The 15,291-nt window shown below is 47.9% G+C and overlaps 1 protein-coding gene across 1 annotated transcript in view; it reads left to right on the top strand.

The window, feature by feature from the left end:
* LOC141111436 (cysteine-rich motor neuron 1 protein-like) overlaps positions 1-15,291 on the top strand; it is a 67,197-nt gene that overhangs the window by 32,417 nt on the left and 19,489 nt on the right. The gene's annotated exons all lie outside the window — the stretch shown is intronic.

The following is a 15,291-nucleotide window of genomic DNA, read 5'->3' as shown; positions in this document are numbered from 1 at the left end:
CTGAGGCTCTAACTGCCTTTAAAAAGGGTGGTCTCGGGGGGCAGAGAAAATGAATATTTGCTATTCTCACACTAATTCTCCTCCCGGCCAATCGGGAAGTGGGCCTGGAGACCTATTTCCTGATTGGCCGAAAGGAGAGGCAATCCTATTGGCCTAGGAGGAGGAGGGAGGGGACATACGGATGCTGTGATGGAGGAGACGCAGGAGAAGCCACCACCCATCACCTGGAGGGAAGTGCTGCTCAATGGATGGGGTAAGTGTGGGGCCGACTGACCGGGGGGGGGGGGTGGCTGTGGGTGCATTCTTTGCTGCCCCCACCAAAAAAAAACCACCAATCACACTTCTACACATCATTATTAACATTCAGACCAAGAAACATTGATTATCATGTGTACGTCGCCTTTCTTCAAAAGAATGTTTATCCTTCATAATCTAAGGCCTCGTACACACGATGCGAAAATCAGAAGGCAAAAGTCGTAAGACGAGCTGTGTGACGATTTTTAATTTTCGGATCGTTAGTACGGTGCTTTCGGCGACTTTTATATTAGACAAAAGCTGGATGTGCAGACTATAAAATTTAACTTCCACTTAGATAGGTAAGTCACATTCCGCTTCACAAGGTTCAGCCTGTTCCCCCATATTAATTGGAAGAAACAACTATAAATCCTGGTATAGAAGGACTCTGGCAAGATGCAAACAAAGCTGACCTACAGAAAGGTAGGAATCAGGTAGGCCTTAATCAAGTCCACCCTTTCCCTCATGGAGAGCCGCCACCCCTTCCAGCATTTCACCTTGACCTCAGCATCATTCAGCCTGGCTTCCCTATTGGACTTACTGTAATCATCAGGTCCAAACTCGATGCCTAATACTTTCTGCTGAGGCCTCGGGAAAGTGTCCGGAAGTGTAAAGCTCTCACCTCCCTCAATCATCCAAAAAACGTCACTTTTATCACGGCTGACCTTGAAGCCTGATGCCTCAGGAATAATGTTCTATCACTGGGATCACCTCCTCTGTCCCACTATATAAAAACAGAAACCTCATCAGCATAGACCACAACTCTCAGGGGCGGCTCACCAGTAATGCCCACCGGCACCCCGCACAACCGTTCTCTAGCCTTCTGACAAAGGGGTCGATTGCGAACAGGTATAGCAAAGGGCTCAGCGGACACCCCTGGCACACCCCATATCCAACCCTGAAGAGCCGTCCAACCATTAACAAGCATGAAGCTCTCTGCCTCACTGTACAAAGTCTTAAGCCATCCAATAAACCCAACCTCCAGGCCATATTTGTCAAAGAGAAGCCAGAGGTACTCATGCTTGACATGATCAAAAGCCTTCGCCTGATCCAATGCCAGCAAATACTTTCCCCAGCCTTCATCCCTGCAACATTCCCAAGCCTCCCAGGCAGCTAACACCGCTGATAAAGGGCTCCTGCCCTGAACCGAACAGACAAGAAAGCAATCTGTCTGCTACTGATGACAAGCGCCAGAAAATTATCTTCGCCAGAATCTTTCTATCCACATTGAGAAGTCTAATCGGCGCCAATTCTCAATCATCGAGGGATCCTTGCCTTTTCACAACAGAATCACGGCGATTGTCTCATGGAGGGAGCGAACCCTCCTGCAGGCAGCCCTTAAATACCTCCACAAGATAAGGTACCAAGCTGGATTTGAAAGTCTTATAAAATGTAACCGTCAATCCATCAGGCCCAGCCGTTTTCTTAATAGCCAGACCGTTTATAGCTTTGACTATGTCTTCTGCTGTGATTTCCCCCATCAAACTTGTCAGCTTGTCATTTCTCAGACCTGATGTAGAGTCCAGAGCACTCAACATCTTTGCCCGATCGCGGTACTTCTCCCCCAGAAGATCCACATAAAAAGACCTCCAGGACCCCTGACCTGGATTTCATCAAAGAGCCCGTACTATCCCTTAGCCCAACAACCTTCATAACTGCTGCGCTTTGTTTGCAGTTCTGATAAGGGTCGGGCGAGTGATATTTCCCATAGTCCCTTTCCAGAACCAAAGAAGTGTGCCGGTCATACTGATACTTCCTAAGGAGAAATTTCACCTCAGAGATTGCCCCGGAATCTCCACCACTTGAGACAATTCGATCAAGTCTTCTCTGCAGCTGCTGGTAGGCAATGTACTTACCAAGCTGTTTTCTTTTTCCTATGGCCTTGAAAATAAACCACTAATCCGGCTTTTGGCAAGCTCCCGCCACTCTGACTTACTACTGCAGAAATCCAGGATGGTTACCTGAGCCTGAAAAAAAACCTCAAAGGATTGTCTAACCTCCTCGTCATCCAGCAGAGCCAAATTCATCCTCCAAATACCCCTTCCAAAGAGGTGGCATATCTGAAGTATTGAGAAGAACAGACAGCATAAGGTGATCAGAGAACTCCACCATATGACACTCAGAACGGGGGCAGCTCAAGGGGAGGCAGGAACCTTTCAGCGGGGGCCTCAAGCATCGGTGGAAGATCTGTGGAGTCCAGTGTTGCCAACCTAACAGATTGAAATTTACTGGCACAGCCACGTTTTTACTGGCATTTCCAAAAGTTACAAAATTACAGTTTTAAGTACAAATTTCACTATTTAGGCTACAAACGAGTACAATATGTAATTAGCAATGTGATTTAAGGTAGATAATAAGGGAAAAAAACATATTTCTTATTTTATGACAGGACTCAGGAGGGCAAGAAATTAGAATGGGTGGCACACACCAGAAATTGACTCTCACAGTGACACTGACAGCAGTACAGATCACTGACAGGACACGTCCCCTCCAGAGTCACAGTGACAGTCTCACTCCAAGCCAGGTGGTCCCTCCAGTCCAAACAGCACTGATGGTCCTGTTCCTGGCCTGCCTTGCTCCCATCCCGCAGACCCAGACACAAGGCTCTGGCCGCTCTGCTTGGCTCCCTTGCACCATGACATCACAGGACATGCTCAGGCACCACCTCCACCAGAGCTGCCTGAACACACTGAAGCAGGCACTTGTATGGTCTCAGCTATATTTTTTACTGGCAACCTTTTCTTTTTACTGGCAGGAGAAAATTGCCTGTTTTTTACTGGCTGCCAGTAAAAATACTGACGGTTGGCAACACTGGTGGAGTCGAACACCTCCTGGTCAGCAGGCTTTCTGGAGTAACCATCATTTAGTACACAGGATCTCAGCATGTTACAGTGAAATCGCTCCTCAAAGACCAAGTCGTGGGGGGGCATGGCCTGATGAGGCATGTGAGCAGACCTGCTGCACGGAGCTCCCGCTGATGATCCTGTCTAATATCCTCTCCTCACCATCGTATTTGCCCGTTCTTGCCCCAGAGAGCTGCCTGATACCTCCTGGAGACATCCGGAGCTGTTAGCTGACCGTTTTGGAGCTGATGATGACCCGGGGGAACCGAATGGAGACCGAGGCCTGGGAGTCCCAAGCTGACCAAGATGGCACCGGCCAGTCTCAGCCTCCTAAAGCACAGCGCGGCCTAGAGAAGAAATCTGAACAGGGGGTAAGTCCAGCAAACTCCCTAAAAACAAGGAGCAATCCAGGGACATGCTTTATTATGCTCAAAAGCTGGCTGGGCGTTCTGATTCCTCTCTGCATGGCTCCCCCCAGCCCTTATACACCTCTGAGCTGGCTAGCAGGGATGATACAAGCATGCTAGATGACACAGTGCCATTAGATCTGCAGCAGGATCTCCCCCACAGAGGACAATGTCCAGCCTTCTCTGAGTGAAATCCTGCATGCTGTGCACAAATGTACTGCCTGAAATTTGGAGGGCTGAAAGAAACAGTATCCCTTATGTGCCAAGATCTTCAAAAGATCAGGGAAAGAACCACAGCAGTGGAGGGCTGGGTGAGCGACGTGGAGGACCAGTTGCCCCCCCTTCACAGAGATGTCAGGATGGCCACTCAAAATGCCTTTCAGGCCCTTAGTAAAACTGACGAAATCGAGAACCTTCTGCGACGCAATAATGTGCGCATAGTGGGACTCCCTGAAAAAGTGGAAAGGACGTGACCCCACAACCTTTATTGAAGAATGGCCACAGGAAGTTTTTGGTAAAGAAGCTTTCTCTCCCATCTACACAGTGGAAAGGGCACATAGAGTACCCCCATGCCCTCTCCCCCCTGGGAACCCCCCAAGATCAGTGTTGGCCAGGCTCCTGAATTACAAGGACCGGGAGGTGATACTGAGACTGGCCAGAGAAAAAGGCAACATTAAACACAACGGCACCAAAATCTCATTTTACCCAGATTTCTCCGCCGAAGTACAACGCAGGCGATCAAAATTTGCAGATGTTAAAAAGAGGCTACAAAGGCTGCAATTATCCTATGCAATGATGTTCCCAGCCAAGCTGAGAGTGACGGCCAACGGACAGAACCACTTCTTTGAAAATGCGCAAGATGCTGCAACATGGTTGGATGAAAACGAGCAAGCTCTGCGCCGCCAGGGCCGGGATGATGGAGCCGGATAAACCAGACATGGCAGAAGAAATGCAGGGGAAAGCAGGGCGTTCATTTCCCTTCTATGTTTACCAGTCTGAAGAGGAACTATACTAGTTGCTTACACAGCGAGTGAATACCGCAGAAATACCGTTATTTCTTTCACAATCAGTTATCTTTACTAGAAGCACAGACCCTCACGGGGGATGATACCGTGCCGGGTGTTTAGAAGTTGCTTGAAGTCATGGGTTGCATGGCTACTGTTCCAAAGCCCTGTTGGCGTTAATATTCAGAACAGGCCACATACCCTACAGTCTCTGGACAGTTCTAGATGTGTGCGCTACGGTATGGCTGGATCCAGAGCCCTCAACACAGTTTATTTCTACTTTTGTTTTGTTTTTCACTGTTTTGCCGTGCAGTTGCGCGAGATCATCCACTCTTTACGAACACCGAGCTTCCATTGGGACAACCTTTTATTGAAAAAGTGCTCTTCGATGCAACACAATCCAATGCTCATGGGCAACCATGTAACCAGAACTGCTCTGACATCCAGAAGAATCTCTTTTCAATGTATTTTTGAATATTTGCAATGGTATCCACACCCATAGTATCATGGAATGTGTGCGGAGTGAATGACCCTTTAAAAAGGACCATGATCTCCTCTGGTTTGCGCAAATTGCATCCTGCCATTATTGCCCTTCAGGAGACACACCTCCTGAGGGACAGTGTGAGTTGCTTGCAGTATGCCTGGGTGGGCAAGTCCTATCATTCCACTCACACTGCTTATTCTCGTAGGGTGAGTGTACTGATACACAAAGCTCTGACATACCAGGAACTGGACTCGTTAGTGGATAGTGCTGGTAGATTTGTATTCATTTACTGTAAGTTGTATACATTAACATTGCTGATAGCCTTTATATATATTCCACCTCCGTTTTCACGGGAGGTGCTGCAGTTGTTGCTGACGTACCTGGCGGGCAAACCTGATGTCCCACTGCTGATCATGGGGGATTTTAACTGCTACCTAGACCCTAAATTGGATAGGCATCCCCCAGTCCCTTCTCCTAGGGGTGGCAGGGGTACAGCGCTCAGTCGCCTAATTATGGAATTAGGTTGGACCGACCTTTGGCGCATACGTAACCCCAATGTAAAGCAGTTTTCATGCTTCTCTAAAACTCACGGATCCCTGTCCCGTATAGGCACCCCTAATTTGCTAGAATATATTTCTAAGATAGAGTACTTCCCTCGTGGAGTATCTGACCATTCACCTGTGGCTGTTTGGCTGATTGCCCAACCCCCAACCTCATTACCTAGGGCGCCATGGAAACTCAATGCCTTCTGGCTGAAACTGTTTAACTCCCCAGAACGAATTTCCAACCAAATAGAACTATTCTTTAACTCTCATAAACATTTAACAGGTAAAATTCAAAATTGGGAGGCCTTCAAGGCCTACCTTAGGGGAGTGTTTATTGCTGAGATAGCCACGGTCAAAAGAAACTCCTCATCACTATTGGAGCAGGTTGGGGATCAGGTGCGTCAGCTGGAGCTTGCCTATGTTACTGACCCTACAGAGTCTGCGAGGGAGGCGTGGATTTCGGCCAAGGATTCACTGGACCGCTTGAGAACCTCCGCCGCAGAACGCAAAAGGTTCTTTAACAAGCAGGCATTTTATGAAGAAGGGGAAAAAAACGGGACGCCTATTGGCAAAAATAGCCAGGTCGCAACAATTGTCCCCAGCAGTTGGGGCGATTCGCACGGCCAGTGGAAAGGTGGTCAATGGTCCGGATCAAGTTTTATCAGAGCTAGCATCCGTCTACAAGGATCTCTATGGAGCGAGGGACGATTACACAGATAACGAGCTAGAGGCATACCTTTTCAGGGATTGATCTGCCCTCTCTGCCTGAGGAGGCTAGACAATCACTGGAAGCTCCCCTGACATTGGAAGAGTTACAACATGCGGCATGCTCCTTTCCTACGTGCAAGGCTCCAGGAGAGGATGGTATCCCCATGGAAGTTTTTGCCCAGTATGGCGAGTGGATAATGCCACGCCTTTTGGAAGTGTTCAATGACTCGCTTAGGGAAGGCAGTTTACCAACCTCCATGACTAGAGCTAATATAATTTTATTATTGAAACCTGGAAAGGATTCGGTTGATCCAGGCTCATACAGGCCTATTTCTCTACTTCAAAGTGATGCTAAGGTCCTGGCGCTTAGGGTCAACCGGATCATTGATTCCATAATACATCCCGATCAGGCCGGGTTTATGCCGCAAAAATCCACTGCCACCAACCTCAGACGCCTATTTTTAAATATGCAGCTGCAGTCGGATAATGAGGGGAGCAGGGCTCTGCTTTCCCTAGACGCCAATAAGGCGTTTGACAGTGTGGGCTGGAGATACCTATGGGCAGTACTATCAAAGTTTGGGTTTGGAAATCGCTTCATAGCTTGGGTTAAAATGTTGTATGCCTCCCCGAAGGCGACCATTAGGATGTCAGGTAGGATGTCTCATGCGTTTGCTCTGAGCAGGGGCACAAGGCAGGGATGCCCGCTGTCTCCCCTGCTCTTTTGCCATTGAGCCATTGGCGGCTGTAGTGAGGGCCAGTCATGGGATCACGGATTTTAAATACGGGAACCTCCACAAAAAGATTATGCTGTATGCTGACAACATGATGCTTTTCCTGGTGGACACCACAATGTCTTTGGCGGAAGTGACAAAAATCATTACCGGATTCGGCCACTTTTCTGGCCTGACAATTAACTGGTCTAAGTCGGCTCTGATGTTGCTGGACGAGGGGGGAGTGGTAAATTTGCCAGATTCCTGCTCGGTTCCGGTAACGTCATCATTTAAATATTTAGGCATACAAATTTCACCTAAATTAGCGGAATATTGCCCCTTAAATATATATCCCCTGCTATCCAGATTTAGGGACAAAATTAATACATGGAACAGGCTCAAACTGTCACTGGCGGGTAAGGCAAATTTAATAAAAATGATACTAATGCCACAGCTACTCTATTTCTTACACAACTCCCCAGTAGTGATACACTTAAAGATTTTTAGGGTGGTTAACACTCTTTTCCGGAGATTACTGTGGAATGCGGGCACCCCTAGAATCAAGCTGGAACAACTACAAAACCCTAAGGACAGCGGAGGGCTGGCAGTACCCAACCCTTGGCTGTACTATATAGCAGCTCAGCTGCAACATTCGGTTGGCTCCATGGCCCCGGACCCTACTGGCTCATCGGCGCAGTTAATGCTGATTGGGACAGGGGCGGAAACAATCCCGATAGGCCTTGAGGCCCAGATGTTTCACAAGTCCAATAAACTGACACCCACTCTTACTTTAATACAGAAAATTTGGAACAAGGGAAGGCAGCTGCAGGAAGTGACAGGTTTCACGGAATACAGCCCAATATGGGGGAATCTCTCGTACGTCGAGTTAGCAAAGCTGCAACAGGGTCCCAAATGGCGTTCATTTGGTGTTATCCTTTTATCCCATATATTTAGAGATGGCAAGCTACTGACGTTTCCAGAGCTACAAAATAAATATAACCTACCAAATACTATGTACTATTCCTATATCCAGCTCAAACATGCGGTGGACACACAGGGAAAAGCTGCTCCCTGGACTCTGTCAACCACCCCTATTTTTCATTTGATACAGTCCAGCACAGAAACTAAAGGATTCATCTCATATTGTTATCAAATGCTATTGATGCAACTTTTGAAAGCGCACCCGACTAGGGCACCATCCCTATGGGAGCAGGATATAGGTCCAATTACGGGAGATCAATGGGAAGAAGTTCTACAATCCACTAATATATGCTCTCTCAATGTGGCCCAAAAGGTATCCCAACTTCATATAGTACTTAGAGTGCATTACACCACACTTAAACTTTATAATATGGGTAGAAGGCCTGATCCTTTATGTAGTAGATGTGAACGGCATCAAGGTGATCTCATTCATCTACTGTGGAGATGTCCAAAACTCCATAGGTATTGGAGTGAGGTTATGGGAACACTTAACCAAGTGTTCCAGACTAACATTCCCCTAGACCCAATTCACTGTATTTTAGGAGTCCTAGAAGATATTGTCCCGGAAGAGATGACTAGAATAGCACTCACTAGGGCACTGTTCCAGGCACGCAAACTTATATTGCTTGGCTGGAAATTGACCTCGCCGCCATCAGTGAAATCTTGGATAACGCATATGGGTAACACCTTGATTATGGAAAAATGCATTTACCAACATAGAGGCAGCTCTAATAGATTTGAGAGGATTTGGGCACCATTGTTGGATACCCCTGGACTGAGTCCTAAGGAGCTGGTAATGTCCAGACTGCTACAATGTCCTGGGGGGGGCCCATGAGGTTCTTTAAAAGATTATTGACCGTAGAGTGGTAGAGCACTGGAATGTTATAAAGCTTTCGGTAATAAATGATGATTGGAATGTACTATTCACATGAATATATGTGGTTGCATGATGCTTGTACAATGGAAGCTATGTAAACTTGTTCAATAAACATTTAAAAAAAAAAAAAAAAAAACAAGTCGTAGATGGGGTTAGGTAGGAAAGGCTGCCCCACCACTCGATACAAGCACACTCCCACTTTTTTTAGCAACAGTAGCTCCTCCAGTGCAGAGTCAGGTGCCATTTTCCTGTGTTTCTCCAAAACAAGCTGCTTGGCCCTTTGTATTCACTCAGTTTCTGCATCCAAGAACTGGGCGTGGGGTCAATGATGTTCTGGTGTTCCCCACGGGCATCTAGTCGTATTACCCAAACATCAGGAAGAAAGGTATGTGACCGGTGGATGGTGTTGTTGCAGGCCCACACGACAACTCCCATAGGTTGCTGCCATCTGTCCAGGTAGCTCAGTTCTGGAGTTTGCAACATCCTCATTTGAACCGCTCCCAGGCTCCATTATTGTGGGGTTATATGGAGGGTTGTAGGACTTCCTGCTGCCACTGTAGTAGCCCAGTTCCATCATAATCACTGACTCAAAGTTTGGGCACGGATCCAAGAGAATCTGTTTTGGGCAGCCACAGGGCTGAACGATATGCTCCCAGAAAAGCTAGGCAGTGGTGGTAGCAGCTTGTCTTTGGTGGGCACAATTTAGTAAAGTGGTCCACGAAGACTGCTGTATACTGTAGATCGTAAAACAGTCCATGGCTACCATACCAGCTCAAAAGGCTTAGAGGTGGTGATTGTCATGGACATTGTTATTTCAAGGGGAGCCTTGTGCACTGTGCAACTTTCACATTCCCGACAAGCTTTGCATACCCAGTCTGATAAGCAGGGGCAAAAAAGTGTCTCTAAATCAGTGACTCAGCCTGATCTGTCCCGAAATAGCCATGTATGGAACACCTGACAGATTTGTAAAATATGCGACTGGGGGACCACAATTTGAAGGATACCCGCTGTTCAGTAGAGATGAGCACCTGACAGTAGAGTACCATGTCCCGTGTCTCCAGCCAATTGCCTGAGCAAATGAGGACAACTTCTGGCACTCCCAGGAGGTAGGCTGGTATTGATGGGAGAGGTAGCACTCTACCTGCATCAAGTTCAGGTTGCTTTTGCTGAATTAGCACCCATTCCTCTCAACTAGGGATGAGCCGAACACCCCCCTGTTCAGTTCGCACCAGAACCTGCGAACGGAGCGAAAATTCGCACGAACGTTAGAACCCCATTGAAGTCTATGGGACTCGAACGTTCAAAATCAAAAGTGCTCATTTTAAAGGCTAATATACAAGTTATTGTCCTAAAAAGTGTTTGGGGACCCGGGTCCTGCCCCAGGGGACATGTATCAATGCAAAAAAAAGTTTTAAAAACGGCCGTTTTTTCGGGAGCAGTGATTTTAATGATGCTTAAAGTGAAATATTCCTTTAAATATTGTACCTGGGGGGTGTCTATAGTATGCCTGTAAAATGCCGCATGTTTCTCGTGTTTTGAACAGTCCAAGAGCAAAATGACATTTCTAAAGGAATAAAAGTCATTTAAAACTGCTTGCGGGTTTAATGTAATGTCGGGTGCTGGCAATATGGATGAAAATCAGTGAGACAAACGGCATGGGTACCCCCCAGTCCATTACCAGGCCCTTTGGGTCTTGTATGGATATTAAGGGGAACCCCGCACCCAAATTAAAAAAAGGAAAGGTGTGGGGCCACCAGGCCCTATATACTCTGAACAGCAGTATACAGGCGGTGCAAACAAGACAGGGACTGTAGGTTTGTTGTTAAGTAGAATCTGTTTGTAATTTTGAACAGGTACATTTTTAAAGAGAAGCTCCAGCCAAAAAATCTATTTTAATCTTTTTGGAAAACCTAGGGAAGGGTTATCACCCCTGTGACATTTGTTTTGCTGTCTGTGCTCCTCTTCAGAAGATTTCACCTCACTTTCTGTCCCAATGACAAATGTTTTTTGAAAATTTGGGGTTTTTAGTGAAACAAGGATTGGTGATAAAGCATCAGTGGAAAGGAGAAAAGTTTTTCCCATATAAGCTCTTACAGGAGAGAATTTCCCTTCCTAGGGGTAGATTTCATCTCACTTCCTGTTGTCTCCTTCCGTTTGTAAGTAGGAGTCGTTTGTAAGTTAGATGTTTGAAAGTAGGGGCCTGCCCTATATACTCAGCAGAAATTTGGGCCTTAGGTGTTGTTGTGGCCACAACACTGTAAGCCCTCACAGGGCCCTGCTGTGAAATATTAGATCAAGAATTGTAATTACCGTATTTATCAGCGTATAACACGCACCCCAATTTAGGAGGGAATTTTAAGGAAAAAAAAAACTTTTAGGAGGGAACTTGAAGTGAAAAAAACTTACATTTAAATGCCCATCATTGCAGCCTTCTCAGTGCAGCCTTGCTAGTGCAGCCTTGCCAGTGCAGCCTTGCCAGTGCAGCCTTGCCAGTGCAGCCTTGCCAGTGCAGCCTTGCCAGTGCAGCCATGTCAGTGCAGCCATGTCAGTGCAGCCTTCCCCAGTGTCCATTGCAGCCTTGCCCCAGTCCAGCCTTGCCCCAGTCCAGCCTTGCCCCAGTGCAGCCTTGCTGAAGCCTCTGAGCTTCAAAATCGCTGACCGCGATTTGAAAATGGCGCCGCCGGCGCCGAAATACACAGAGCCGGTCCTCGGCTCTTCTCGGCGGCTCTCGTTCACGTTCGGCTCCACTCGGCTAGGTTCGGGCCGGCGCTCGAGTGAAACCGAAAGTGGCCGAGAAGAGCCGAGGACCGGCACTGTGTATTTCGGCGCCGGCGGCGCCATTTTCAAATTGCGGTCGGCGATGTTTTTGTTCTGACAGGTCAGGATCGCAGGGGATCGGCGTATAACACGCACCTGCGATTTTCCCCTGATTTTAAGGGGAAAAAAGTGCGTGTTATACGCCGATAAATACGGTACATGTCCCTGTTGAACAGGGGCTGAAAAATTGGGCCTTAGGCACTGGTGCTGGTGCCACAACACTGCAACCCCTCACAGATACTCTAGTTGGAACGCAGAAACGAGCCCTGCTGCAAAGTATTGCATCAAAAATTGTAATTACACACCCCTGTTAAACAGGGGTTGAAAAATTGTGCCTTAGGCACTGGTGGTGGCGGCCAGAACCAAAAATGTTCTTACAAGCTATCAGCGTGATGATTGAGGAGGAAGAGGATAATTACTCAGGATAGTCACTCAGCATCAGCATAGGCAGTCTTTGAAGGGATCTGAGATTTCAAAAAAAATTATTCGGTTACATCAGCATCAGGTGCTTGGTAGCTGGTGGTGATCCAAGACTGATTCATTTTTATGAAGGTCGATCGACCGAGTCGGTGGACAGACGCACCCTGTGATAGGTTACAAAGCCTCCAGCAGCACTGAATGTGCGTTCCGAAAGAACGCTGGATGCAGGACAGGCCAGTAGCTCAATTGCATACTGTGCAAGCTCAGGCCAGTGATCCATCCTCAAGACCCAGTAACCCAGAGGATTTTTGGTGGGAAAGGTGTCCAAGTCTGATCTTGCCCCTAGGTATTCCTGCACCATGTAAAACAGACGCTGGCGATGCTTGCTGGAACCGATCATACCTTGGGGCTGCGGACTAAAAAATTGTCTGAACGCATTGGTCAGACGGCTACCTTCTCCACCGCTCCTTCTTTGACTGACCGAAGCCTCAGCAACACGTTGTCCAGAAACAGGAGTTTGTAACCTCCCAGTCTCTGGGAACGCGTTGCACAGACCTTTCTGCAAGACCTTCCGAAGATGTTTCATCCTCTGCTCCCTCTGCGACGGCAAGATAAGGTCCGCAACCTTACCCTTGTAACGTGGATCAAGGAGGGTTGCCAGCCAGTATTGGTCCTTCTCCTTGATACCACGAATACGAGGATCCTTCCGCAGGTTTTGCAGGATCAGGGAGACCATGCAGCATAGGTTTGCTGAGGCATTCGGTCTGGAGTCCTCTGGGTCACTAAGGACGACATGGTCTGCAGCCACCTCCTCTCAGCCACGTACAAGTCCATGGGTTTCTTGGGACTGTAAATGATCTCTTGAAGACTGCTGCTGATGCTGAGTGCCAGGCTCCACCTCCATACTGACACAATCCTCCTCCTCCTCCCCGTCCTCGTCCTCTTCCTGTGTGATCGGTGGGCACGCAGGAACACTATCTGGATAAAGGGGGCCTTGAGAGGTAAGGAAGTCCTCCTCTTCCTGCCTCTATTCTGCCTCAAGTGCCCTGTCCATTATTCCACGCAGCGTGTGCTCCAACAGGTGGACAAGGGGGACAGTGTCACTGATGCATGCACTGTCACTGCTTACCATCCTCGTGGCCTCCTCAAATGGTGACAGGACAGTGCATGCATCCCTGATCATGGCCCACTGGCGTGGGGAAAAAAATGAAGCTCCCCTGACCCTGTCCTGGTGCCATAGTCGCACAGGTACTCATTGATGGCCCTCTGCTGCGTGTGCAGCCACTGCAGCATGGCCAACGTTGAGTTCCACCTGGTGGGCATGTCACAGATTAGGCGGTTCTTGGGCAGGGTAAATTCCTTTTGGAGGTCTGCCAGCCGAGCACTGGCATTATATGACCTGTGGAAATGCACACAGACTTTCCTGGCCTGCCTCAGCCCGGGTACCTGCCCAAGAATCGCTGCACCACCAAGTTAAGGACGTGAGCCAAACAGGGCACATGGGTCAGTTGTCCCTGTCGGAGGGCAGAGAGGAGGTTGGTGCCATTGTCGCAAACCAACATTTCTGGCTTAAGTTGGCGTGGTGTAAACCACCTCTGAACCTGCCCCTGCAGAGCTGACACAACCTCTGCTCCAGTGTGGCTCCTGTCCCCCAAGCACACCAGCTCAAGCACCGCATGGCATCTTTTTGCCTGCGTACTTGCGTAGCCCCTTGAATGCCTACGGAGCACCGCTGGTTAAGAGGACAAATCAGCACAGGAAGAGGCCATGGAGGAAGAAGAGGAGGAGGGGGTGGAGGAGAGAGGTGTGTCACAATCATTAATAGTGGCATTTTGGAGGCGTGGTGGCGGAACAACCTCCAACACTACTGCACCTTGTCCTGCATCCTTCCCAGCTGCCAGCAGAGTCACCCAATGCGCCGTGAAACTTGGGTAACGTCCCTGTCCATGCCTGCTGGACCATGAGTCAGCGGTAATATGTACCTTACTGGTGACCGCCCTGTCCAGGGAGGCCAAGACATTGACTTCCACATGCCGGTAGAGAGCCGGAATCGCCTTCCTTGAGAAAAAGTGGCGTTTGGGTACCTGCCACCGAGGAACCGCACATTCCACAAACTCACGGAAGGGGGCAGAGTCTACCAACTGAAAAGGTAGCAGTTGAAGTGCTAGCAATTTTGCCAAGCTAGCATTCAACCGCTGGGCATGTGGATGGCTGGGAGCAAATTTCTTTCAGCGGTGTGGCAGGGGAAGGGAAGATGGTTAAAATTGAGGGGAAGATGGATGCAGCCAAATACAGGACCATTCTGGATGAAAACCTGTTGGAGTCTGCAAAAGACCTGAAACTGGGACGGAGATTTATCTTCCAACAAGACAATGATCTCAAACATACAGCAAAATCTACAAAGGAATGGTTCACAAATAAACGTATCCAGGTGTTAGAATGGCCAAGTCAAAATCCAGACCTGAATCCAATCGAGAATCTGTGGAAAGAGCTGAAAACTGCTGTTCACAAACGCTCTCCATCCAACCTCACTGAGCTCCAGCTGTTTTGCAAGGAAGAATGGGCAAGAATTTCAGTCTCTCGATGTGCAAAACTGATAGAGACATACCCCAAGCAACTTGCAGCTGTAATCGCAGCAAAAGGTGGCTCTACAAAGTATTAACGCAAGGGGGCCGAATAATTTTGCATGCCCCACTTTTCATTTTTTTATTAGTTTAAAAAGTTTCAAAAATCCAAAAGATTTCGTTCCACTTCACAAAAAATTAAAATTTTATATCTTTATGTTTGAAGCCTGAAATGTGGCAAAAGGTTGAAAAGTTCAAGGGGGCCGAATACTTTCGCAAGCCACTGTAGCTGCACTAAGCTGGGATGTGTGTAGATAGATAGATAGATAGATACTGCAGTTAGCTTGTAGTATTATTAGTATGAGAACACCAGCAATTGTCTTCAGGTAGCTATACTGTATGTGCAACTGTGCAGGGTACACAGTACAGTAACTGGAAATACGTCAAGAGCCTACACAAGCACCTGGCTGCAGGTAGTTATACCTGGGATGCATATTTATACACAATACACTGTAAGTGCAGCTAACTGACTCGCCTGCCTACTCTATCTAACTTAACTCAAATGACACTGACTCTCTGTCTATCTATCTCTCTCCAGTCTCCACTGCAACACACTACACAAGGCCGCCATGGAGGC

The sequence above is a fragment of the Aquarana catesbeiana genome, linkage group LG10 (assembly GCF_042186555.1).
Source record: "Aquarana catesbeiana isolate 2022-GZ linkage group LG10, ASM4218655v1, whole genome shotgun sequence".
In the NCBI taxonomy this organism is placed as follows: domain Eukaryota; kingdom Metazoa; phylum Chordata; class Amphibia; order Anura; family Ranidae; genus Aquarana; species Aquarana catesbeiana.
The sequence above is the reverse complement of the archived record's forward strand: the minus strand, read 5'-3'. Positions and strand labels throughout refer to the sequence as shown.